This window comes from Aegilops tauschii, chromosome 5, assembly GCF_002575655.3.
Source record: "Aegilops tauschii subsp. strangulata cultivar AL8/78 chromosome 5, Aet v6.0, whole genome shotgun sequence".
Lineage (NCBI taxonomy): Eukaryota > Viridiplantae > Streptophyta > Magnoliopsida > Poales > Poaceae > Aegilops > Aegilops tauschii.
Genome location: NC_053039.3, coordinates 367859115 through 367883274, shown reverse-complemented (window position 1 = coordinate 367883274; position 24160 = coordinate 367859115).

Below are 24160 nucleotides of genomic sequence, written 5' to 3'. Positions count from 1 at the left end.
GCGTACTTGACCAAAGCCGCCATCAGCGTACCCATATCATTGCAATCGCGCTTGAGCTGCCCAAGATTCATCTTTTAGGGGTGCAAAACGACAATTTTGCTCCAACATTAAGACCGCAGAGCCGGCATCCATCTTATCAGACGAATGTATTATTTCCTTGACCCGGCGTACCCAATGGGTTGTAGACTCGCCTTCTTGCTGCTTGCAGTTAGTCAAATCCACAATTGGCATAGATTGCCTACATGTATCTTTGAAGTTTTGGATGAACCGGGCTTTCAGCTCTGCCCATGACCCGATGGAATTAGGTGGCAGTCCCTTCAACCAAGTGCGGGCAGTCCCATCCAACATCATGGTGAAGTATTTGGCCATCGCCGCTTCACTGACCTCCAGCAACTCCATAGCCATCTCGTAGCTTTCAATCCATGCTCCGGGCTGTAAATCAGTCGTGTAATTAGGTACCTTCCTAGGCCCTTTGAAATCTTTGGGCAGACGTTCGTTACGGAGATCCGGCACCAGACAAGGGACACCTCCGGTCCTCGTAGCTATGCCTGCCTCGATAGAAGCTGTTGGGTGAACCGGAAAAGGCTGGTAAGCCGTCAGCTGAGCCGCCTGCTCAGCCTCTTGATGTGCTCTGTCTTGATCTACCGCGTTAAAGGCTCCATTATGCGCCGGGCCGTGGCCAGCTGGCAAGTCACGGCACCGGACGTTGCTTGAGCCGGCCGCTGAAACCATGTGTCTGCTATAACTTGGGCTCCGGCTTGGACGAGGGGTTGAATGAATCCTGTCCCGGCTATATGAATATGCCTCCTATTGTGCCAAAGCCGTCTGAAGAAGTTCTCTGACCCTGCGGGTTTCGACCGCCGTTGGAGAATCACCCTCCACTGGGAGAGCCGCCAGTCGCGCCGCTGCAGCGATCATGTTTTCCAATGGATTAGAATAATGACCCGGTGGTATTGGCACGTATTGAGGTGGGGCAGTATTCACACGGGGAGGCCCCATCACTTGCGGCTGAACCGGCGTTCCAGCCCCGGGTGCCGTGATTTCTGGCGGGTTACTAAGCCCTGCAGCGGGCGTGTTGAAGAGGTTTCGAGGATCATAAACCGGAGGGAGCCGAGATTGAGCCTTCTGATGCCTCCTTCTCATGACCTCATTGGATGCGTTATGATCCATCGTGAGCCGGAAAGACTGTGCCTGAATCAGCTGAGTCTGGGCGTCCAGAGCCGCCCGTTCTGCAGCCATCCTGATTCCTTCCATTGCTAGATCTTCCTTGGCTCGTGCTATATCCAGCTTTAACTATGCCACCTCTGCATCATGTTGAGCTTGATCCGCTGGGACGACCGTGGCGGTTAACAGGGCAGTCATCTTATCCGTGAGATCCATCAGCACCTGAGCCGGCGAGTGCACAGGGCCTCCTGCCCCAGCGGCGGAGTTTTGAACAGGTTGCGTGCCGGCCATGAAGATTCCAACCCAGCTTGGCGGCTCAAAAGGGCCTGGAATACTGTCGCCATCGGAACAACCCCCGAGCCTGCCATATCGAAGTTGATACGACGAGTCCGTCTCACCTGTGGATGATTCACCATCAGAGCAGATGGCCGTCTCATCGCTAGATCTAGATCCTTCAGAGAGTCCTCCATGGATGCATCCCACGAAAGCACGCTTCAAGGCGGGCAGAGTCCGGGTGGGTCTCGCATGCTGAGCCGTCTTGATGAGGTCGGTGCAGATGTTCGGCTCAAGGCCTGGCTCGCCGATCTTGCCAATGAAAACGTGGATTCCGCCGAAGGGGACCCGGTACCCGTACTCGATTGAGCCGGCGTCGGGGCCCCAGCCTGCGTCGTCGATGTAGAGCTTGCCGCGACGACTCTTGGTCATCCGGCCCACAGCGTATCCCTTGAGCCCTTCAAAGCTGCCCTTCAAGAACTCAAATCCACGGTGCGCTGGCCCCACGGTGGGCGCCAACTGCCGTGGAATAGTCACGACAGATGCCCTCGTGAAAGGACTTAGTCGTGGAGTCATCGCAACTAGGAAGCTTAAAGGGGTTAAAGCGGGACAAAGGACACGAGGGTTATACAGGTTCGGCCCCTTACGGTGAAGGTAAAAGCCTACTCCGGTTGAGGTGGAATTACTAGGGTTTCGATGACCAGGGAGCGAATCCGCTATGCCTGGCTACCGATTCGATGTTACTTGCCTTAAGCCGCCGGCAGGTCATCCCCTTATATACACGGGTTGACGCCCCGCGGCCTACAGAGTCCCGACCGGCTTATAAACAGTATCCGGCTCGGTGACTAGTTAATCTTGCCTTACAACACAAGTCATGCCATTACGGCGGTTTATCACTACGGGCCTTAAGTCGCCTACGGGTTTTAAGCCCTTTATTGAACCGCCATCTTCAAGCTGGATATTGGGCTTCATATAATGAATTGCTATAGCGTAATCCGGCCCCTCCTGGGCGGGTTACACCAGTAGTTATATCCCCAACACTAAGCGAAAAAGGGAATAGCTTCAATTTAACAATATCATTATCCACATCTTTCTTCTTTTGCATATCACACAAATCAACAAAGCTATTTAGATGGGTAGCGACATCTTCACTAGGACGGCTGGCGAATTGATCTTTCATGACAAGATTTAGCAAAGCAGCATTAATTTCACAAGATTCAGCATCGGTAAAAGGAGCAATTGGAGTGCTAAGAAAATCATTGTTGTTGGTATTAGAAAAGTCACACAATTTAGTATTATCTTGAGCCATCGTGACAAGCAAGCAATCCAACACACAAGCAAACACGAAGCAAGCGAAAAAGAGGCAAACGGAAAGAGAGGGCGAATAAAACGGCAAGGGTGAAGTGGGGGAGAGGAAAACGAGAGGCAAATGGCAAATAATGTAATGCGAGGCATAAGAGTTTGTGATGGGTACTTGGTATGTCTTGACTTGTGCGTAGAATCCCCGGCAACGGCGCCAGAAATCCTTCTTGCTACCTCTTGAGCATGCGTTGGTTTTCCCTTGAAGAGGAAAGGGTGATGTAGCAAAGTAGCATAAGTATTTCCCTCAGTTTTGGAGAACCAAGGTATCAATCCAGTAGGAGGCTACACGCAAGTCCCTCGTACCTACACAAACAAATAAGAACCTTGCAACCAACGCAATAAAGGGGTTGTCAATCCCTTCATGACCACTTGCAAAAGTGAGATCTGATAGAGATGATAAGATAATATTTTTGGTATTTTTATGATAAAGATTGGAAGTAAAGATTGCAAAGTAAAAATAGATTGGAAACGTATATGATGGAAAATAGACTCGGGGGCCATAGGTTTCACTAGTGGATTCTCTCAAGATAGCATAAGTATTATGGTGGGTGAACAAATTACTGTCGAGCAATTGATAGAAAAGTGCATAGTTATGAGAATACCAAAGCATGATCATGTATATAGGCATCACGTCCGCAACAAGTAGACCGACTCCTGCCTGCATCTACTACTACTACTCCACACATCGACCGCTATCCAGCATGCATCTAGAGTATTAAGTTCATAAGAACAGAGTAACGCATTAAGCAAGATGACATGATGTAGAGGGATAAACTCAAGCAATATGATATAAACCCCATATTTTTATCCTCGATGGCAACAATACAATACGTGTCGTTTCCCCTTCTGTCACTGGGATCGAGCACCGCATGATTGAACCCAAAGCTAAGCACTACTCCCATTGCAAGAAAGATCAATCTAGTAGGCCAAACCAAACTGATAATCCGAAGGGACTTGCAAAGATAACCAATCATACATAAAATAATTCAGAGGAGATTCAAATATTGTTCATAGATAATCTTTATCATAAACCCACAATTCATCGGACCTCGACAAACACACCGCAAAAAGAGTTACATCGAATAGATCTCCAAGAAGATCAAGGAGAACTTTGTATTGAGATCCAAAGAGAGAGAAGAAGCCATCTAGCTAATAACTATGGACCCGAAGGTCTGAGGTAAACTACTCACACATCATCGGAGAGGCTATGGTGTTGATGTAGAAGCCCTCCGTGATCAATTCCCCCTCCGGCGGAGTGCCGAAAAAGGCCCCAAGATGGGATCTCACGGGTACAGAAGGTTACGACGGTGGAAATAGGGTTTCGTGGTGCTCTCGGATGTTTTTGGGGTACGTGGATATATATAGGAGGAAGAAGTAGGTTGGTGGAGCTACGAGGGGCCCACGAGGGTGGGGGCGCGCCCAGGGGGGCAGGCACGCCTCCCTGCCTCGTGGCCTCCTCGTTCGTTTCTTGACGTCTACTCCAATTCCACTGGATCACGTTTGTTCCAAAAATAACTCTCCCGAAGGTTTCATTCCGTTTGGACTCCGTTTGATATTCCTTTTCTGTGAAACACTGAAATAGGCAAAAAACAACAATTTGCACTGGGCCTTGGGTTAGTAGGTTAGTCCCAAAAATAATATAAAAGTGTATAATAAATCCCATTAAACATCCAAAACAGAATATATAATAGCATGGAACAATAAAAAATTATAGATACGTTGGAGACGTATCACTATGTACTATGATTTCTGAAGGAATTTTGGAGGATTTTAGGACATACACCCCCACCCCATATTGGTTGCTTCATTCATATGGTTACAATCGTCTATAAGCATTTCTCCTTTGGATTCATATGTACTAGTTTTCTTAGGGAATTTTTCATCCAATCCAACCTCTTGTGAAGAAGGCTACATGTTTCTAGATTGTAATCAAATTAATGCCCATGTTAATCATGACAGATCGAAGATGGCACGTTGGTGAATTTTACAAATCCTGCAAACCAAATGGGCGTGTAGCAGTGTTCAAAACTGCATGTAGGCACTAACAAGTTCTCTTCTTTTGCAGTGCATATTAGGCCCGGTGGAAGATGTTGATAACGACAATCACTTCGAATGCCTGGATCTGCATCTCTCAAATATTACTTTGAACTCCTACCGAGGGACCCCACCGGAGATTACACTCGTCATGTTCTTTCTTACCAGAGCAAAGGTGCTGAGGGTACTGAGGTTGAACACACATTTAATTAGGAAAGATCAATGGTATGATTATTAGAGGCGGCTGGTACCGCGGAATGGAAGTGCCTCCAAAAATGCCAAACTTCGTATTGGAAGAGCATATGGCAAAGCAATTGGAAGTTATTGTGTCAAACCCATACATGACTTGTCAGCGGCTGATCCCTTTTCGGAAATGATGCAGCCTGCAATGTTTGAATTTGGGCGTTGTAATCTTTAAACTTGAACCTTGCAATATTTATGGTATTTGTTATATTGAACCATTTCTGTTCTCTTGTCTCAACGCAAACAGTTCATCCGGGTGAACCGCATGTCGTACATCGCACACACCTTGATCTGGCTGACCGTTTCTTTTGTGTTTCCTAATCACAAACAGTTCATCCAAGTGAACCGTATGCTGGACATCACACACGCCTTCATCAGGCTGCCCGTTTCTTTTGTTCCGCCTCATCGCAAACGGTTCATTGGACTGAACCGTATGCCTAGATCGCACACGCAACTAAAATCTGAACCATGTTTGATGCATCCTCCATTGCAAACGTTTTGCACCTTTTTTGATGGGTTTTTACATCCCCGTTTGTGATTAATGCATCGCACACAGTTTCGTGAAAGGGTCTCTGATCGTAGTGTCGCGTTAGCAGCATCCTGGAGTAGTGAACTATAATATGCAAGGGATGGATAAGACAATTCCCGAGCTCTTCGCGATGCTAAAAGCTGCGGAGGTAGAAATCAAGAAGGAGCATCAAGTATTGATGGTCAACAAGACCACCAGTTTCAAGAAGAAGGGAAAATGGGAGAAGGGGAACCTCAAGAAGAACGGCAAGCAAGTTGCTGCTCAAGTGAAGAACCCCAAGTCTGGACCAAAGCCTGAGACTGAGTGCTTCTACTGCAAAGGGACTGGTCACTGAAAGCGGAACTGCCCCAAGTATTTGGCGGATAAGAAGGATGGCAAAGTGAAAGGTATATTTGATATACATGTTATTGATGTGTACTTAACTAATACTTGCAGTAGCGCCTGGGTATTTGATACTGGTTCTATTGCTCATATTTGCAACTCGAAACGGGGGCTACAGATTAAGCGAAGATTGGCTAAGGACGAGGTGATGATGCGCATGGGAAATGGTTCCAAAGTCGATGTGATCGCAGTCGGCACACTACCTCTACATCTACCTTCGGGATTAGTTTTAGACCTGAATAATAATTATTTGGTGCCAGCGTTAAGCATGAACATTATATCTGGATCTTGTTTGATGCGAGACGGTTATTCATTTAAATCAGAGAATAATGGTTGTTCTATTTATATGAGTAATATCTTTTATGGTCATGCACCCTTGATGAGTGGTCTATTTTTGTTGAATCTCGATAGTAGTGATACACATATTCATAGTATTGAAGCCAAAAGATATAAGTTTAATAATGATAGGGAAACTTATTTGTGGCACTGCTATTTAGGTCATATTGGTGTAAAGCGCATGAAGAAACTCCATGTTGATGGGCTTTTGGAATCACTTGATTATGAATCACTTGATACTTGCGAACCATGCCTCATGGGCAAGATGACTAAGATTCTGTTCTCCGGAACAATGGAGCGAGCAACAGACTTGTTGGAAATAATACATACTGATGTATGCGGTCCGATGAGTGTTGATGCTCGCGGCGGGTACCGTTATTTTCTGACCTTCATAGATGATTTGAGCAGATATGGGTATATCTACTTAATGAAACATAAGTCTGAAACATTTGAAAAGTTCAAAGAATTTTAGAGTGAAGTGGAAAATCATCGTAATAAGAAAATAAAGTTTCTGCGATCTGATCGTGGAGGAGAATATTTGAGTTACGAGTTTGGTCTTCATTTCAAAACAATGTGGAATAGTTTCGCAACTCACGCCACCTGAAACACCACAGCGTAATGGTGTGTCCGAACATCGTAACCGCACTTTATTAGATATGGTGCAATCTATGATGTCTCTTACTGATTTACCGCTATCGTTTTGGGGTTATGCTTTAGAGACGGTTGCATTCACGTTAAATAGGGCACCATCTAAATCCGTTGAGACAACACCTTATGAACTGTAGTTTGGCAAGAAACCCAAGTTGTCGTTTCTGAAAGTTTGGGGCTGCGATGCTTATGTGAAAAAGCTTCAACCTGATAAGCTCGAACCCAAATCGGAGAAATGTGTCTTCATAGGATACCCAAAGGAGACTGTTGGGTACACCTTCTATCACAGATCCGAAGGCAAGATATTCGTTGCTAAGAATGGATCCTTCCTAGAGAAGGAGTTTCTCTCGAAAGAAGTGAGTGGGAGGAAAGTAGAACTTTATGAGGTAATTGTACCTTCTCCCGAATTGGAAAGTAGTTCATCACAGAAATCAGTTCCAGTGATTCCTACACCAATTAGTGAGGAAGCTAATGATAGTGATCATGAAACTTCAGATCAAATTACTACTGAACCTCGTAGGTCAACCAGAGTAAGATCCGCACCAGAGTGGTACGGTAATCCTATTTTGGACGTCATGTTACTAGACCATAACGAACCTCTGAACTATGAGGAAGCAATGATGAACCCAGATTCCGCAAAATGGCTTGAGGCCATGAAATCTGAGATGGGATCCATGTATGAGAACAAAGTGTGGACTTTGGTTGACTTGCCCGATGATCGGCAAGCCATCGAGAATAAATGGATCTTCAAGAAGAAGACTAACGCTGACGGTAATGTTACAGTCTACAAAGCTCGACTTGTTGCGAAATGTTTTCGACAAGTTCAAGGAGTTGACTACGATGAGACTTTCTCACCCGTAGCGATGCTTAAGTCTGTCCGAATCATGTTAGCAATTGCCGCATTTTATGATTATGAAATTTGGCAAATGGATGTCAAAACTGCATTCCTGAATGGATTTCTGGAAGAAGAGTTGTATATGATGCAAGCCGAAGGTTTTGTCGATCCAAAGGATGCTAACAAAGTGTGCAAGCTCCAGCGATCCATTTATGGACTGGTGCAAGCCTCTCGGAGTTGGAATAAACGTTTTGATAGTGTGATCAAAGCATATGATTTTATACAGACTTTTGGAGAAGCCTGTATTTACAAGAAAGTGAGTGGGAGCTCTGTAGCATTTCTAATATTATATGTAGATGACATATTGTTGATTGGAAATGATATAGAATTTCTGGATAGCATAAAAGGATACTTGAATAAAAGTTTTTCAATGAAAGACCTCGGTGAAGCTGCTTATATATTGGGCATCAAGATCTATATAGATAGATCAAGACGCTTAATTGGACTTTCACAAAGCACATACCTTTATAAGATTTTGAAGAAGTTCAAAATGGACCAGTTAAAGAAAGGGTTCTTGCCTGTGTTACAAGGTGTGAAGTTGAGCGAGACTGAATGCCCGACCACTGTAGAAGATAGAGAGAAAATGAAAGTCATTCCCTATGCTTCAGCCATAGGTTCTGTTATGTATGCAATGCTGTGTACCAGACCTGATGTGTGCCTTGCTATAAGTATAGTAGGGAGGTACCAAAGCAATCTAGGAGTGGATCACTGGACAGCGGTCAAGAACATCCTGAAATACCTAAAAAGGACTAAGGATATGTTTCTCGTTTATGGAGGTGACAAAGAGCTCGTCATGAGGGGTTATGTCGATGCAAGCTTTGACACTGATCCGGATGACTCTAAGTCACAAACCGGATACGTGTTTATATTAAACGGTGGAGCTGTCAGTTGGTGCAGTTCTAAGCAGAGCATCGTGGCGGGATCTACGTGTGAAGCGGAATACATAGCTACTTCGGAAGCAGCAAATGAAGGAGTCCGGATGAGGGAGTTCATATCCGATCTAGGTGTCATACCTAGTGCATCGGGTCCAATGAAAATCTTTTGTGACAATACTGGAGCAATTGCCTTGGCGAAGGAATCCAGATTTCACAAGAGAACCAAGCACATCAAGAGACGCTTCAATTCCATCCGTCATCAAGTGTCGGAAGGGGATATAGAGATTTGCAAGATACATACGGATCTGAATGTTGCAGACCGTTGACTAAGCCACTCTCACGAGCAAAACATGACCAGCACCAAGATTTCATGGGTGTTAGAATCATTACAATATAATCTAGATTATTGACTCTAGTGCAAGTGGGAGACTGAAGGAAATATGCCCTAGAGGCAATAATAAAGTTGTTATTTATATTTCCTTATATCATGATAAATGTTTATTATTCATGCTAGAATTGTATTAACCGGAAACTTAGTACATGTGTGAATACATAGACAAAACAGAGTGTCACTAGTATGCCTCTACTTGACTAGCTCGTTAATCAAAGATGGTTAAGTTTCCTAGCCATAGACATGAGTTGTCATTTGATTAACGGGATCACATCATTAGAGAATGATGTGATTGACTTGACCCATCCGTTAGCTTAGCACTATGACCGTTTAGTTTATTGCTATTGCTTTCTTCATGACTTATACATGTTCCTATGACTATGAGATTATGCAACTCTACCAGAGGAACACTTAGTGTGCTATCAAAGGTCACAACGTAACTGGGTGATTATAAAGATGCTCTACAAGTGTCTCCGATGGTATTTGTTGGGTTGGCACAGATCGAGATTAGGATTTGTCACTCTGTGTTTCGGAGAGGTATCTCTGGGCCCTCTCGGTAATGCACATCACTATAAGCCTTGCAAGCAATGTGACTAATGAGTTAGTTGCGGGATGTTGCATTACGGAACGAGTAAAGAGACTTGCCGGTAACGAGATTGAACTAGGTATTGAGATATCGACGATCGAATCTCAGGCAAGTAACATACCGATGACAAAGGGAACAACGTATGTTGTTATGTGGTTTGACCAATAAAGATCTTCATAGAATATGTGGGAGCCAATATGAGCATCTAGGTTCCGCTATTGGTTATTGACTGGAGATGAGTCTCGGTCATGTCTACATAGTTCTCGAACCCGTAGGGTCCGCACGCTTAACGTTCGATGACTATCGGTATTATGAGTTTATGTGTTTTGATGTACCGAAGGTAGTTCGGAGTCCCGTATGTGATCACGGACATGATGAGGAGTCTCGAAATGGTCGAGACATAAATAATGATATATTGGACAATGTTATTCGGACACCGGATGAGTTCCAGGGGTCAGCGGATAAATATCGGAGTGCTGGAAGGGTTATCGGAACCACCGAAGAAGTAATGGGCCTTATTGGGCCTAGGGGAGAGAGAGAGGGGCTGCCAAGGGCTGGCCGCGCGCCCTCCCATGGGCCTAATCTGAATTGGACTAGGGGGAGGGGGGCGCCCCCTCCTTCCTTCTCTTTCCCCCTCCTTCCTTTTTCTCCTAGTTGGACTAGGAAAGGAGGGAGTCCTACTCCTACTAGGAGGAGGATTCCTCCCCCCTTGGCGCGCCTATGAGGGCCGGCCGGCCTCCCCCTGTCGGTGTCAAAACCGGCGGATCTCGGGTAGGGGGTCCCGAACTGTGCGTCTCGGATCGATGGTAACAGGAGACGGGGGACACGATGTTTACCCAGGTTCGGGCCCTCTCTATGGAGGTAATACCCTACTTCCTGCTTGATTGATCTTGATGAATATGAGTGTTACAAGAGTTGATCTACCACGAGATCGTAATGGCTAAACCCTAAAAGCCTAGCCTATGTGTATATGGTAATGAATGTGTCCTATCCGGACTATGCTCTCCAGTTTATATAGACACCGGAGAGATCTAGGGTTACATGGAGTCGGTTACATAAGAAGGAATCTTCACAGCTGGTCGCCTAGTTTGCCTTCCATGCCAAGGAGAGTCCAATCCGGACACGAGTATGGTCTTGGGTCTTCATGTCTTCGCAGCCCATCAGTCCGGCCCATGGATAACAGGCCGGACGCCCGAGGACCCCTTAGTCCAGGACTCCCTCAGTAGCCCCTGAACCTGGCTTCAATGACGAGGAGTCCGGCGCGCAGATTGTCTTCGGCATTGCAAGGCGGGTTCCCTTTTCTCCGAACTCCAAGATAGTCTTCGGACGCGATGATTGTATCCTGACCTGTTACACACACCATACACAACCGCAGAGAGAATATAATATTTGCACGAATCTAATCTGCTGACAGCTTCTTTACAACACGACATCGCGTTCGTCCGGTCATAATTTCGAACCGTTTTTCTTCTGCCATCCCATGTTTCGAGACGCGGTTGCTATTGGCATGTCTTGTCAAAGCAGAGATCGTGTCCCCTTATTGCAGGATTCTCATCAATGCGGGCATGGGTAACCCAACCATGCCGTTTACACAGCCCTTGGGAATAGGCAAATCTTAAGGCAAGTGAGGAGGCGTTTAATGTTTGTTGCCTTTATAAGAGGATAAGGATCCCCTCTTCCTCTTCTCGCACTTTCTCTCTGTCGCTGCCTTTCCGATCTCAAGCTCCAGCGCCCAAGTTCTCATCTCCTTTCCACTCAAGCAACCATGTCCGGATCCGGCGGTCAGGGCAAGTGGATGGTCTCCTCCGTCAAGGAGCAGGACATTATTGAGCTTCGGCAGCCGGATATTTGGCGAAGGAGATTGCCCACCTCCTATCGGCCGAGGGACAAGTCGTCCCCACGCTTGAGCCCACAGAGAGGGTAGTATTCATCCCCCATTTCTTCCGCGGGCTAGGGTTTCCAATCCACCCCTTCGTCCGCGGGCTGATGTATTATTACGGGGTAGATTTCCATGATCCGTCCCCGAATTCCTTCCTCAACATCTCGGCGTTTATCGTCGTATGCGAGGCCTTCCTCCGCATCCAACCCCACTTCGGGCTGTGGCTCAAAGTCTTCAACGTGAAGACAAAGGTGGTGGACGGCCAGCACGCGGAGTGTGGAGGAGCCATGGTGAGCAAGCTGCCCAATGTCTCCTGGCCGAAAGGTATTTTTGTGGAGACGGTGAAGGAGTGGCAGAGACAATGGTTCTACATCACGGAACCCCGCGGCACCACCTGGGCCGCGGCTGCCGAATTCCGCTCCGGTGCCCCCATGCGGCTCACCTCTTGGGTCGAGAAGAGCCCGTACTGGTGTTCGTCTGATGAGCTGATAGCGTTGCAGACGCGCGTCCAGAGCATGATAGCCAAGAACGTCAAGCTCGCCGATGTGATCCAGGTGATGCTAGTCCGCCGGATTCTTCCATGCCAGCGCAGAGGACGGCCCCTGTGGGATTTCAACCCGAAGAAGCATCGGACCCTGGTGAGGCTCTTCGAGACCACCCACGAAGATGCCTGGAAGTTGCTCTTTAAGGGCAACGAGAAACCGCCGGCCACGGATTCGGACCGTGGTCACGACTGTAAACACCCCGCCAGCGAGGTATGTTACTTTTGACGTATCCCCAGCTTAAATGTTTCAAGGATGATGTCTGAGATTTTATTATTGCTCCCTCAGTACTGGATGGAGAGGGTGGAGCGGATTCAGTGTCCGGCTCCGCTGCCCGAAGAACCGGTCATCCCCCGCCTAGCGGAGATGCTGGTGCCGGCACCATACAAGGCGCTGGAGAAGAAGGCCAAGAAGAAGGCCAAGGGGGCAGAGATTGGCCCCCGTCGCAAGGGCACTTCGGACGCGACGTCCGAAGACGACGAGGCCCATTCCTCTGTCCCTGAGGACAACAACGAGGAGGAGGAGGAGGAGGAAAACAACCCTCCTCCCGAGGAGAAGAAGAAGAAGAGGGCAGCCTCGGCACATCCGGAGGCAATGGCGCCAAAAAGGGGAAGGGCGCCCCAGCGGTCAACACCGCATGGGACGTTGACAGTAGTCCGGAACAGCGCCCCCGCACTAAGCCCTAGGCCGCATCATAAGTGACAGGGATCCCTCGTGCGCACATCCAGCCCTTTCTCTCCATCATCTTGATGTAGTTAACTATACTATTGCAGTCCGGCCCGCGACCTGATCCAGCGATCCTCGTCTGGAGGTTCGTTGGCTCCATCGGAGAAGGCGAGCCAGTCGCCACCGCCTGCTTACTCCCTCGGGGCCAGGGACGACACCGAAGTGCTGTCCCGGAGGGCCGATCCGAACCGGGGAGGAGCCCAGGACGCTGTCCGGGAGGCGCCACGAGGCGAAGCCTCCACTGCCGGACACATGGAGGAGACGATCCCCATGGAGACTGGCGAAGAGGGCCGCATCCAGTTTGTCCCTCAGCCGAATACGATTCCGGAGACCCATATGGCTCCGGAGTCGGGCGAGCAGCCCCCTTTGAAGGAGGGGGGTGTGTCGCTTCCGTCGGTGGTCCCTGTCCATCCAGGGGCGCCGGACAACCTAATGGAGGCGCTACGAGGCGCCTCCGTTATGGACGAGCACCGTGTCCTTATGGGCGCGGTGATTGAGAAGGTTCAGTCCGCCAAGAGTGGACTGAACGAAGCCTGCAGCAACCTGTTGACAGGTTTCGTGGTAAGTGACATATAAAGAGAAAAAAAAACTGTAGTCAGTAGCCCCTGAGACATTGTCCGGTGTTCGGCGAGAAGAACCGGGCAGAGGATCTATTGTAGGAGACTAACATAGCATGTATGCATAAGCAGGCGTCGCTGTTGGCCGCAACCTCGCATGCTGCCGAAGTCTCTGAATTGAGGCAGAGGCTGGAGCGAACCGAGCTCGGCGAGGTTAGGGTTCGGCTCCAGGAGAAGCAAGGTGAATAACGACTTGCTGTGTGTTCGGAAAGCGTATGCGATGTTTATTAACTGTAGTGTCGTAATGTGTGCAGGAGCCGCGACCGAGGTCGAGGCCCTGAGGAAGGCCCTGGGCGAGGCCGAGGAGAAAGCTGTCCAGCAGCAGGCCGCCCGTAAGAAGCTCAAGGCCCGGGTCAAGGAAATCCAGCATGAGCTCCAAGATGCGGTGAAAAAACATGAGACCTTGGAGAATGATGCGTCGGCTCAAGAGGCCGAGCTCACCAAGGCTCGTCAGAGCGCGGAGACCGCATGGAATGAGGCCCAGGCCGCCCTCCAGGAGATCCAGGAGGCCAAGAAGATCACGGCAGGTAAGGCATTTAAGATGCAAAGCAAGTATGCGGAGAAGCAATACCTTTTACTAACCCGGTTTAGGAGTTCCCCAGGGGCTTTTGCGGATCTACCACGCAGCGTATCAAACGCTGCAGAGTTCTATCGAGCCGAAGGAGGAGGTTCTACGGAGAAGCTATTCTGGTCGCAGTACGCGACGCCAGAGCATCCCGTGTCCTTCATCGATCAGCTGAAGCAGCTGGTGGAGCTGCACAGGGTGGCCGAACTAGCCATGAAGGGTTTGACAATCCGGCTATGGCCAGCCAAAGCTATGCCCGGCAGCTACTTCGGACTCGTGAGGCGTCTGGTGGAGGCCTATCCGCGGCTGGACGTCATCAAGCGCTCCGCATGTATTGAAGGTGCCCGTATGGCCTTCACTCGCTGCAAGATGTGGTGGGCGAAGATGAACGCTGTTGAAGTTGCCAGCGGGCCGCCGGAGGGCAAGGAGCACCGCACACCCGAGCGATATTTCGCGGATGTCGTAGAGGGGTCTAGACTTGTGGCGGCGCAATGTTCGCAGGACATTGTATTTGAATAAATGTATTCATGTTGCCTTTGCCTTGTATTATGGGAACAAAGCCGGTGTTTGTAAAATAATTTTATTATGCTTTGAATTGTTTCCTCTTGTGCGGCCGTGTTATTTGTAATCTGAGGGTTGGCCAGTCGTCGGCTTCTGCCCTCACGTAGGTAGTACGGAGGTGTTCAGGATGGATTCTAAACAATCTTGATCCAATTATATGGTCCTTTGGAGGAGTTGTTTAGCGCAACGAACAAGGCAATCGGACTGTACGGCTTGAACGCCCTCACTTAGCCATAGGAGTTTTATAATAAAGTAAGTGTGCAGCCCCTGGTCCAGGCCAGGGTGCTGTCAGCATCTGATCGGGAAGTGCCGATCCTTCGCATGACGCGGAAAAAATCTCCAACGATTTTGTTACCCTCGAACAGCTGACCGGCTCTCGCCGTATCATGACAGTCAGTTTTCGGCTTTCTCTACCGAGGTGCTCATCCGGTCAAGGCCAGGGCACAATCGCAGTAGTTCTCCCTTTACTACCCTAGCCAATAGAGCGGAACATAGGGTAGCAAGCACAGGAGCCGGGCAACCCAACTATTGACCAAAGACATGATTCAGAGCCAATGCATATAATGCTAAATTCAGGGTGCCGAACTTATATATAAGAAGTGTTTGGACTTTGTTGCCGTATTGTGAGGCGACAAGTAGCCCCTGGCGAATATGAAACGTACAGAAGAGTATCGATGCCGCAAATAAGCGGATCGAAATAAAACAAAGTAAGAAGCGAAAACTACAAAAACTGGGCCATGAACCATTTTTACTATAACTGGATGGATACGTCAAGGCGTATCTTGTACAGATGGTGCGAGAAGTATCCGGGCTATTTAACATGCCGGGATCAGTAGGGCGCAACGTGCGGGTCGTGAGAAATAAGTTTGAATATCGTCAAGAAGAACGTATAAAGGGTGCCCTACACACCTGTGCTGCTTGCCTCCGTTGTATGCCAATCCTTCTAAAGGACTTGCGATCAGGCCCGCGGAAAAAGGAACCCAAAACAAGAAAAAGGTAAAAGTATGTGTGCCCGGGATCTGTCTGGCCGAACTGTAGACCCCGGGTTATCTTGTGCCTCCGTCGATGTCCATGGAATTTTGAGTGCGTAATTGTGTACGCGTGGTACGAATGCCACTACCTCATTGGGACTGGGACGGAGGCCGGATTGCTAGTCGAGCTCTTGACGAGCCGCGCCGTCCTGTTGCAGTGTAGTCCGGGACCTCTTAATGATGTCCGAGGGCTCGGCAGCCGTACTATGGTGCTGCTTGAGAAGGCCGCTCTGTACTTCTGCTGCTAGAGCGGCGGTGTGCTCCTCTATTCAGAGGGAGCGTTCCGTATTGCCATTGACTGTTATGACGCCGCGTGGACCGGGCATCTTGAGCTTGAGATAAGCATAGTGTGGCACCGCATTCAATCTAGCAAACGCGGTTCGTCCGAGCAGTGCGTGATAGCCACTGCGGAAGGGGACGATATCGAAGATTAACTCTTCATTCAGAACTTGTCCGGAGAACCGAAGACCACCTCTAGCGTGATTGAGCCCGTACAGCGGGCCTCTATGCCTGGTATGACTCCTTTAAAGGTAGTCTTTGTTGGTTTGATCCGCGAGGGGTTAATGCCCATCTTCCGCACTGTGTCCTGATAAAGCAGGTTGAGGCTGCTACCACCGTCCATTAGGACTCATGTTAGGTGAAACCTGTCAATAATTGGGTCGAGGACTAGTGCGGCTGAACCGCCATGGCGGATGCTAGTTGGGTGATCCCAGCGATCGAAGGTGATCGGGAATGATGACCACGGATTGAATTTTGGGGCGACTGGCTCTACCGCGTAGACGTCCCTAAGTGCTCGCTTACGCTCCCTTTTGGGGATGTGTGTAGCGTATATCATGTTCACCGTTTTGACTTGAGGGGGAAATTTCTTCTGCCCCCCAGTGTTCGGCTGCCGGGGTTCTTCGTCCTCGTCCTCACTTTGTGATCCATTTTCTTTGTTTTCGGCATTTAACTTGCCGGCCTGCTTGAAGACCCAAGAATCCCTGTTGGTATGATTGGCTTGCTTATCTGGGGTGCCGTGAATTCGGCACGGATGGTCGAGTATGTGGTCCAGGCTGGAAGGTCCTTCGTTGTTTCTTTTGTATGGCTTCTTCCGTTGGCCGGACTTGGAGCCGCTGAATCCGGCGTTGACTGTGGTGTCATCGGTGTTGTCGCCACTGCTTTGGTGTTTGTGTCTATTGCGCCGGAGCTTGCCAGTGCTGTTCTTGGCCTCAACGGGGTCTGCCTCGCTGGCTGTGTTTTTACTACGAGCCAGCCAGCTGTCCTCACCCGCACAGAAGCGGGTCATGAGTGCCGTGAGGGATGCCATAGACTTCGGCTTTTCTTGGCCGAGGTGGCGTGCTAGCCATTCGTCACGGATGTTGTGTTTGAAGGCTGCTAGGGCCTCGGCATCCGGACAGTCAACGATCTGGTTCTTTTTGGTTAGGAATCTAGTCCAGAATTTTCTGGCTGATTCTCCAGGTTGTTGAACTATGTGGCTTAAGCCGTCGGCGTCTGGTGGCCGGACATAAGTTCCTTGGAAGTTATCAAGGAAAGCCTCTTCCAAGTCTTCCCAGCTGCCGATGGAATTTTCAGGCAGGCTGTTAAGCCAGTGCCGAGCTGGCCCTTTGAGCTTTAGTGGGAGGTATTTAATGGCGTGGAGGTCATCTCCCCGAGCCATATGGATATGGAGAATGAAATCCTCGACCCATACTATGGGATCGTTGTGCCGTCGTATGATTTGATATTGATGGGCTTGAACCCCTCGGGGAATTCGTGATCCAGTACTTCATCTGTGAAGCAGAGAGGGTGTGCAGTGCCTCTATATCGGGCCGCGTCATGGCGTAGCTCTGATGGAGTCTGTCTGCGGTATTCGGCCCGGGCGTGGTTAGATTTATCACGTCCGAATAGGTAGCCGTCATCGTGCCTCGAGGCACGCCCTCGCGATCCGTAGATCGATCTTGTGTGTCATGTTCTATCGTCCAGGATTTGCCGGAGGTCGTATGTGTGACCCCGAACTCTTCCGTCTCTGTTTTTACGAGGCGGTGGGGCGGGCTGCTGTTCGGCCTGTGTTGCCGCTTTATCCCGGCCACGGGGTGGCCGGTCAGCCACCCTGTCTCGACCACGTGGTGGTCGTTCCGCATTACGCGAGGGAGATGTGCGCTCCGGTGCTTCCTCATCGAATTGATGTAGCAGTCTGCGTTTCGGGTAGCTCTTGGCTGGGCGCCTGGGGCTGTATTCTTCGGCTGTCAGGACATCAGTCCATCTGTCGACGAGCAGATCTTGTTCGGCTTGAAGCTGCTGCTGTTTCTTTTTCAGGCTCTTTGCAGTGGCTATGAGCTGAAGCTTAAAGCGCTCCTGCTCCAGAGGATCTTCCGGCACGATGAAGTCTTCGTTGCCGAGGCTTGTCTCCTCCTCGGAGGGTGGACGGTAACTATCGTCCTCCGAGTCATCTTCTATGGCCTGTTCATCAGGGTTGTCTTGCCTGTTGTCGTGTTCCTCCTGTTCGGATGTAGCTCCGACAGGGTCTTCGTTGTTTTCAGCGTCGCCCGGAGTACTATTTTCTCCGATGCCAGTATTGCTATCTTTTGAGCGGCGAGGCTTAGAACAACGCTTGGGACGTCGGCGCTTGGACTGCGTCTCAGAGGTTTTATTCGCATATGGCTCTTCGTTGTCGTCATCAGATCCTTTGGGTGTATCAACCATGTACACGTCGTACGAAGAGGTAGCCGTCCAACATCCGGTGAATGGCGGGTCTTGGCCTTGCTCCATATCGGCATCGTCGTCCATACCGTCAATGTCTTCGGAGCCATAGTCAAGCACGTCGGTTAAGTCATCGACAGTGGCTATGAAGTGGGTGGCGGGTGGGAAGCAAAATTCCTCGTCATCCGTCTCTAGATCGACCTGAACATAGTTTGGTTGTGAGTCCTCCTCCAAGGATAAGTTCTTTAAAGAATTTAGCATGTCACCAAAAGGTGAGTGCTGGAAGAAGTCAGCGGCGTCAAATTCGAAAATCGATAACCGATCCAGCTCGGTGTCCGTAGGCGCACCTGATCCGGAACGTGTAGCTGGAAACAAGTCCGGAGTTCCATTGACACAGGTATTGCAGGATGTCGAGTCCGTGTGCGGCTCCAATGCCGTGGACTTCGTGGCCTCGGAGGGCACGATCTGCTTCGGTTCTGAGGCCGTTGAAGCAACAGGATCCATCTCCTGGATGTGATCCGATGACAGATTTAAGTCATGTTCATCGAAGAGAGGGGGAGCGACTGCCGCAGTCTCGAATCCGTCGAAGATCGAGTCTCCATGGGTATCAGCGACATAGTTCAAGCTTCCAGACCTAATGGCCAGGGGCGTAGCTGCCGATCTGCTCTAGATGGCCAAGCGAGTTGGCTTGCAGTACGAAGCCGCCGAATATGAAGGTCTGTCCGGGGAGGAAGGTTTATCCCTGGACAACGTCATTACTGAAGATCGAAGGGGCCATCGAGCCCTTTGCCGATGGCATAGTGGAACTCTCAATGAAAGCACCAATGTCGGTGTCAAAACCGGCGGATCTCGGGTAGGGGGTCCCGAACTGTGCGTCTAGGATCGATGGTAACAGGAGACGGGGGACACGATATTTACCCAGGTTCGGGCCCTCTCTATGGAGGTAATACCCTACTTCCTGCTTGATTGATCTTGATGAATATGAGTGTTACAAGAGTTGATCTACCACGAGATCGTAATGGCTAAACCCTAAAAGCCTAGCCTATGTGTATATGGTAATGAATGTGTCCTATCCGGACTATGCTCTCCGGTTTATATAGATACCGGAGAGATCTAGGGTTACATGGAGTCGGTTGCATAAGAAGGAATCTTCACAGCTGGTTGCCTAGCTTGCCTTCCACGCCAAGGAGAGTCCAATCCGGACACGAGTATGGTCTTGGGTCTTCATGTCTTCGCAGCCCATCAGTCCGGCCCATGGATAACAGGCCGGACGCCCGAGGACCCCTTAGTCTAGGACTCCCTCACCCCCTCCCTCCTTTATATATGTGGGCAAGGGGGCACCCTAGAAGACATCAAAGTTGATCTTAGCCGTGTGCGGTGCCCCCTCCATAGATTTCCACCTCGGTCATATCGTTGTAGTGCTTAGGCGAAGCCCTGCGTCGGTAACTTCATCAACACCGTCACCACGCCGTCGTGCTGACGGAACTCTCCCTCGACCTCAGCTGGATCTAGAGTTAGTGGGACGTCACCGAGCTAAACGTGTGCAGATCGCGGAGGTGCCGTACGTTCGGTGCTAGGATCGGCCGGATCATGAAGACGTACGACTACATCAACCGTGTTGTCATAACGCTTCCGCTTTCGGTCTACGAGGGTACGTAGACAACACTCTCCCCTCTCGTTGCTATGCATCACCTAGATAGATCTTGCGTGATCGTAGGATTTTTTTTGAAATTGCTGCGTTCCCCAACAAACCGACACGTATGTATCGTTGCTACTAAGGATAAAACGATGGGGTCATCTCTACATAGATATATCTTGTCTATATCATGTCATCGTTCTTATTGCATTACTCCATTTCTCCATGAACTTAATACACTAGATGCCTGCTGGATAGCGGTCGATGTGTGGAGTAATAGTAGTAGATGCAGGCAGGAGTCGGTCTACTAATCTTGGACGTGATGCCTATATAATGATCATTGCCTGGATATCGTCATGATTATTGGAAGTTCTATCAATTGCCCAACAGTAATTTGTTTACCCACCGTTTGCTATTTTTCTTGAGAGAAGCCACTAGTGAAACCTACGGCCCCCTGGTCTCTTTCTCACATATTTGCCTTTGTGATCTACTTTTCCTTTGCATTTATTTTCAGATCTATTAAACTAAAAATACAAAAATACCTTGCTGCAATTTATTCGTATTTATTTTGTTTCGCGTTCGATCTACAAATCTACTACAATTTCCTCTCGTCTGTTTGCCCATCTTGGGGCGCCGCTACCCGAAAGGGATTGACAACCTCTTTTACATGTCGGGTTGTGAGGTGTTGTTATTTGTGTACAGGGGCTGTTTATGTTGTGTTGCTTGGTTCTCCTACTGGTTCGATAACCTCGGTTTCATTTCTGAGGGAAATACCTACCGCCGTTGTGACGCATCATCCCTTCCTCTTTGGGGAAATACCGACGTAGCTTCATGCGACATCATCTATCACACCTGATCATCACGTGGTGTCTCAACACGACGAACTGTCACAACGGTGCATACTCAGGGAGAACACTCATACCTTGAAATTTAGTGAAGGGATCATCTTATAATGCTACCGCCGTACTAAGGAAAATAAGATGCATAAAAGATAAACATCACATGCAATCAAAATATGTGACATGATATGGCCATCACCATCTTGTGCTTTTGATCTCCATCTCCAAAGCATCGTCATGATCTCCATCGTCACTGTCTCAACACCTTAATCTCCATCATTGCATCGTGGTCATCTCGCGAACTATTGCTTCTACAACTATCGCTAACGCATAATGATAAAGTAAAGCAATTACATGGCGTTTGCATTTCATACAATAAAGAGACAACCATAAGGCTCCTGTCGGTTGCCGATAACTTCTACAAAACATGATCATCTCGTACAATAACGTATATCACATCATGTCTTGATCATATCACATCACAACATGCCCTGCAAAAACAAGTTAGACGTCCTCTACTTTGTTGTTGCAAGTTTTACGTGGCTGCTACGGGCTTCTAGCAAGAACCGTTCTTACCAACGCATCAAACCACAACAGTGATTTATCAAGTTTGATGTTTAACCTTCTTCAAGGACTGACCGTACTCAAATTCGATTCAACTAAAGTAGTAGAAACAGACACCCGCCAGCCACCTTTATGCAAAACTAGTTGCATGTCAGTCGGTGGAACCGGTCTCATGTGCGTAGACATGTAAGGTTGGTCCGGGCCGCTTCATCCCACAATACCGCTGAATCAAAATAAGACGTTGGTGGTAAGCAGTATGACTATCACCGCCCACAACTCTTTGTGTTCTACTCGTGCATATCATCTACGCATAGACCTGGCTCTGATACCACTGTTGGGAAACGTAGCATGCAATTTCAAAAAAATTCCTACGCTCACGCAAGATCTATCTAGGAGACGCATAGCAACAAGGGGGAGAGTGTGTCTACGTACTCTCGTAGACCATAAGCAGAAGCGTTTGACAACGCGGTTGATGTAGTCGAACTTCTTCTAGCTCCGAACGATCAAGTACCGAATGTACGGCACCTCCGAGTTCTGCACACGTTCAGCTCGGTGATGTCCCTCATCTTCTTGATCCAGCAAGGCGTCGATGTAGTAGATGAGTTCCATCAGCACGACGGCATGGTGACGGTGATGGTGAAGTGATCCGCGTAGGGCTTCGCCTAAGCACTACAAAGATATGACCGTGGGAGTAAACAGTGGAGGTGGGCACCACACACGGCGATGCAATAGTATGGGGTGTGCTAGGGGCGCCCCCCACATATATATAGGTGGGAGGGGTGATACGTCTCCAACGTATCTGTAATTTTTTATTGTTCCATGTTGTTATATTATCAATCATGGATGTTTTATAATCATTTTATAGTCATTTCATATCATTTTTAGGTACTAACCTATTGACATAGTGCCAAGTGCCAGTTGTTGTTTTCTGCATGTTTTTTACATCGCAGGAAATCAATACCAAACGGAGTCCAAATGCAACGAAGCTTTATGGAGATTTTTTTGGACCAGAAGACACCTAATGGGCCAAGGCTGCACCTGGGGGGGTGCTCCGAGGAGAGCACAACCCACCAGGGCGCGCCAGGAGGCCCAGGCGCACCCTGGTGGGTTGTTCCCACCTCGGGTGCCCCCAAACCGCCTCCTTGCTCTATAAATACCCAAATATTCCAGAAACCCTAGGGGAGTCGAGGAAATATTGATCCAGCCGCCGCAGAGTCCAGAACCACCAGATCCAATCTAGACACCATCACGGATGGGGTTCACCACCTCCATTGGTGCCTCTCCGATGATGCGTGAGTAGTTCTTTGTAGACCTTCGGGTCCGTAGTTAGTACCTAGATGGCTTTCTCTCTCTCGCCGAATTCTCAATACGATGGTCTCTTGGAGATCCATATGATCTAACTCTTTTTGCGGTGTGTTTGTTGGGATCTGATGAACTTTGAAATTATGATCAGTTATATCTTTTTATATCCATGAAAGTATTTGAGTTTCTTTGATCTCTTTTATGCATGATCTCTTATAGCCTCGTATTTCTTCTCTGATATTTGGGTTTTGTTTGGCCAACTTGATCTATTTATCTTGCAATGGGAAGAGGTGCTTTGTAGTGGGTTCGATCTTACGGTGCTTGATCCCAGTGATAGAAGGGGAACCGACACGTATGTATCGTTGCTACTAAGGATAAAACGATGAGGTCTATCTCTACATAGATAGATCTTGTCTACATCATGTCATCGTTCTTATTGCATTACTGCGTTTCTCCATGAACTTAATACACTAGATGCATGCTGGATAGCGGTCAATGTGTGGAGTAATAGTAGTAGATGCAGGCAGGAGTCGGTCTACTAATCTTGGTACGTTACTTGCCCGAGATTCGATCGTTGGTATCTTCATACCTAGTTCAATCTCGTTATCAGGAAGTCTCTTTACTCGTTTCGTAATACTGAAAGTGCTAGTTATCGACTAGAGGGGGGTGAATAGGTGATTTTTATGTAAGTCTTCAAAACACGGGGACTTTGAAGACAAACAGTAGAAATGAACCTATTGATATGCAGCGGAAGGTAGACTACACTAGACAAGCCATAGTCAAGTAAGCAATGAAGTGAAAGCACGAAGACTATCAGCAACTAGGTAGTATGGATCAGGATGGAAGATAGTATGAAGCCAGACAACAACAGTATTCACATAGTGAAGACAATTAGATCATGCAAGCAGGCAATGACTTCACGAAGACAAACTGTAAAGTAAAGAGATGGGAAGGATAGAACCAGTTGCTTGGTGAGGACAAGGATTTGGTAGACCAGTTCCAGTTGTTGTGACAACTGTACGTCTGGTTAGGGAGGCTGAGATTCAACTCAGAAGACCACGTCTTCACCTTATTCCCCTTGAGCTAAGAACACTTAGTCCTCGCCCAATCACTCTGGTAAGTCTTCAAGGTAGACTTCCAAACCTTCACAGACTTCGTTCACTGGCAATCCACAATGGCTCTTGGATGCTCAGAACGTGATGCCTAACCGGCTGGAGGATTCACAGTCCTCAAGTGTAACAAGTCTTCAGATCACGCGGACATAAAGACTTCAGTGATGCCTAACACTCTTTGGCTCTGGGTGTTTTGGGCTTTGTCCTCGCAAGGATCTCTCTCTCTCAAATGCTTCGGAGGTGGGTTGCTCTCAAACGACAAAAGTCGTGCACTAACTCTGAGCAGCCACCAATTTATGGTGTAGGGGGTGGGCTATTTATAGCCAGGAGGCAACCCAACCTGATTTGTCCAAAATGACCCTGGGTCACTAAGGAACTGACACGTGTCCA